Here is a 4428-nt window from a genome sequence, read left to right on the forward strand (position 1 = left end):
GGCAGACGTATGCGCCAGGGGAGAGATAGAAAAAATAAACAGCAAACATAAGTAAATAAACAAAGAAAAAAAAAGATCATTGTCCTTATAAATGTAGTTGTTACCGTACCTAACAGCTTCATAAACATGTACAAACAGTCGTGTTGGATTTTCGTATCACGTACATTTTCCATACTTAATTATATCTGGCGAGTGTGCCCCGTCAAACCACTCGTATTTATGCCAAGCAGATACTTTGCTTTTATCAAATTAGTTGGCAAACATCCTCTTTAAGCCACGCACACACTGCAGTTACGAGTACTTCCGCAGTGAACAATATTCGAACGGTTCGCGCGGGAAAAATTTGTTTAAGCTATTCATTATTTGCCATTAGCTTGTTGACATTACTGCAGCTCAGCCAGGATGTGTAGCCAGTGTTCCTTTCATTTATGTGTACCTGAGCGTGACACCTGTGATTGAGCGGCGATGCGGGGACAGACAGCTGACAGGTTTTGTTACGCTTACATAATTACTTTGTTATCTTGGACAACAGATTTTTTGTGTTTTGTGATTACACCTACAATTAGTGTGTGTGTATTGGGAGTCCTTGTACACGATATTGCATTGCGACATAGCCAACACTAAGTCATAATTCTTTAACACTCAATATTTCTAAAAAGGATTAGGTGTGGGATCTGAACTGTCATAGTATGTTATCCCCATCGGCAACAGAGTACAAAGCCTCAACTATTTCAACCCACATTCCTTCCTGCCTTACCTGTGCACCGAAACCAACACTACACCTGCTTGCCTGCGTGCCTCTCTCTCTCTCTCTCTCTCTCTCTCTCTCTCTCTCTCTCTCTCTCTCTCTCTCTCTCTCTCTCTGCACCCGGCAATGCACACAACAAAACCTCTAATTTCCGTTATGATCAAACTTGGAATGGAAACACATGACTGTACTGGCAGCTGTGAGAATCCAGTATGCCTATAAAAGAAAAAAAAATGGCAGTCCCTTTATAAAACATTTATGCCTATGCCAGCCTATCAGTCCAGCCCATAAACATGCCTAATATTCTCTTAAAATCCCTTATTGTCTTCATCGAAACTGTACCATATGATAAATTGTGAAAATTAACCAACGAAAATAAAAAGAGACGAACAAAAAATTAACAATTACAAATAAGGATACAAGGAAAGAGAGAGAGAGAGAGAGAGAGAGAGAGAGAGAGAGAGAGAGAGAGAGAGAGAGAGAGAGAGAGAGAGAGAGAGAGAGATTAACCTTTACGTAAATTTCCGATATCATAAAGTGCTCCCACCGTGGCGTCTTCATTATGGTGGAGGAAGTATGGACCGTTGGGATGCCAAGTAGTAATATGCGGCGATGAATATATTACCAGAGAGAGAGAGAGAGAGAGAGAGAGAGAGTGGGTGTCCCTGTGCTATTACGACTAGTAGTATCAGAGGTTTGCACACAGCTATCAAGTTTAATCACCCAGTAAACCTGCAGTCTAATACGAGAAATTCCTTCCATGCAATGTTCCTTGCTAAACTATGCACACCTTACCGCACCTGGGGACACACACACACACACACACACACACACACACACACACACACACACACACACACACACACACAGAGAGAGAGAGAGAGAGAGAGAGAGAGAGAGAGAGAGAGAGAGAGAGAGAGAGAGAGAGAGAGAGAGAGAGAGAGAGAGAGAGAGAGAGAGAGAGAGAGAGAATCTATGCAATAAAACATAGAACAATAAAAAAGAACATGCTCTATTGCCACGTAAATATAAGAAGCATTGCACAACATTTCTATTTCATTTTCTCCACCAATTTTCTCTTTTTTTTTTTTTCTTTCCTCGCCAGCCACCCAAAGTCTCTTCTGAATACCCGTCACTCCGGGGGCAGTACTCAGCAAAGCTCCTTCTTTTTCCCGGCCTGAGGTTGAGCTGCACGGGGCGGTAAAAGTGGGATCATTTTAAGGCGATTGTGAAACTTTATATATAAAATTCGTAATGGTGAAAAGTGAGTCCCTGCGGACGCCAAGTGATTTATTACTTGTACATTGCGCAACCTGAATTAAAGTGATTCTCTCTCTCTCTCTCTCTCTCTCTCTCTCTCTCTCTCTCTCTCTCTCTCTCTCTCTCTCTCTCTCTCTTGGTCTCTGTGTGTGTGTGTGTGTGTGTGTGTGTGTGTGTGTGTGTGTGTGTGTGTGTGTGTGTGTGTGTGTGTGTGTGTGCGCGCGCATAATCCTTCGTAACTACGGCTTGTTAAATGAAAATATGAGACGACTTAAGCAATGCTCACACACACACACACACACACACACACACACACACACACACACACTGGTAGAAAATAAAACTCACCATAAACAATTAAAAAGAACCACATATATATTCCCTTATCTACGTCCCTGCCATGCTTCTTCCCTCCTGCGGCGCGTATCTTCTCGACGGTGGCTAATAATGTAAAGTTTGAGGCCGCGGATCCGAATTGAGTACCTTCCCATCCTTAGCTCGCGGTTGATTAACCCAAAATTGCTTTATGAGACACCGAAACAAAGACGTCAAACTCTCTCGCGCTGGAAGTGAGAAAAACACGTTAAAACTGAGAGCGGCGGGATTTACCTAAAGCCTTGGAAATCTCTCCGAACTCAAATGCCTGTGTCTTAGCACCTCCAAGATCACCGCCCGCTGAGACTCAATATTCCCAAGAGACGCGACTCGGCCAGACCCCTCCCCGTGCTGCAATGCTCTCCTTCTCACCCCAAAGCACAAAGGAGTATAAAGGAGAAAAAAAGGAGTTATCTTCATTTTTTTCTTCACCCCATCCTTCGTCTTTTCTCCTTCACTTTCTTCTCTTCTTCCACTCTTCTCTTTCTCCTGCCCTGTGATAATTTCTTTACAAGAAAGTACAATGGAAGGATCTTCTTTCGTTCTCCTATTTTTCTCCTCCTCCTCCTCCTCCTCCTCCTCCTCCTCCTCCTCCTCCTCCTCCTCCTCCTCCTTCTAAAGCATTTTATTCTCCTTCTAACTCTACAAAACATCAAAATGGAAGATAAACGAACACCGACATTTTGATTCTTATGAGGCCGTATAAGATAAGCTACACCATTATAATTTATTATTTATAAGGTAACCAAAAAGTACTATTCTTATCATCATTCACCTTATCGCTTCACACTCGCTCCAGAGCGCCTCTCCATTCCAAACAAGACACCGTGCTACCAAATACCAACACAACCAGCTCACGAGATGCACGTCTGCTATCCCTCGTAACCAACACTAGGCAGATGGCGACACAATGCATTAAAAAGTGGCAATGGTAAAAGACCGAGAAGTCCGTTTCATCACTTAATGCTCTTCTCTCTGTCTCACTTCCCCCAGTCCTCGTCCCAAAGCCTACTCGTGTGCATCAAGGCCCCACACCCACCCTCCTAATTCTGCCCCGCCCCAATTCTTCCCATCCCTCCCCTTTCCCCTCCTGCTTCTCCATGCCTCATCCCATCCTGCCCCGCCCACCTGGTCCGTAACGGGATCGCTTCTCAGGCTCTACTTCACTCTAACGTCTCCCTGAATGTCCGCTTAAAGGTGGTAATTGGATTTCAGAGAAGAAAATCAAAACCTGGCAGTTCTATCACCAACAAGTAGTACAAGCAAAGTGGCGTATTTACTAAGGAAAATATACGTACACGACAGAAGGGAGAGATACTCGTAAAGGTCCCCTTATAAATGCAGAAGCTGAATAGGTAGTTTTTAAAGTAAAGAGATGAATCTCTGGAAAGACGCATAAATGGATATGTGAGTAAGCTTCCTTGATCGAGATGAAAGACATCTCTGAAGTAATCCCTGCCCTTCCTCTACCCCTCCTCCCCACTAGTATTCGTGACCTCCAGACGCCCCTCGCTGGCAGCGCCGAGGACCAGCAAGTGGAACCAATTAGGCCGTTGAGGACTGCCTCGAGGGCTAAAGAGAGCCGGGTAAGACGTACCGCTGCTGCCGGACACTGTGGCTCCCTTCCTCTCATATATGTGGTCTATATTAAGCCATAGTGATAAAAAATATAGATTAAAGCAGCAGTACATCTTTCCTTTCTATCCTCATGTGTAGTAATGAACAGTGATGAATCTTGATGGTGACAAGTTTAGTAACTGTCACTTCATGTGACTGGCACCTCGACAGCTCCCTCAAGCCAATAAGCCTGACCCTGTCGTGGAACACTGTGGACTTGGGACGTCCGAACCCATTACATGGCTGACGGTCCTGTCTTCGGTCACGTGGCTAATCTTTTATTGTTTTTTTTTAGCTCAATGTCTCTCCGAGCACTTGTCAATCTTCTTCCTTTCTGTATCAGTTTGTTATGCCTTAAAGGGATTCCATTTGTCATATATGGATTAAAATCGCAGATCTTGTGATACATTTTCTTAAAATTGAAAACA

Source organism: Portunus trituberculatus, chromosome 44 (genome assembly GCF_017591435.1).
Source record: "Portunus trituberculatus isolate SZX2019 chromosome 44, ASM1759143v1, whole genome shotgun sequence".
In the NCBI taxonomy this organism is placed as follows: domain Eukaryota; kingdom Metazoa; phylum Arthropoda; class Malacostraca; order Decapoda; family Portunidae; genus Portunus; species Portunus trituberculatus.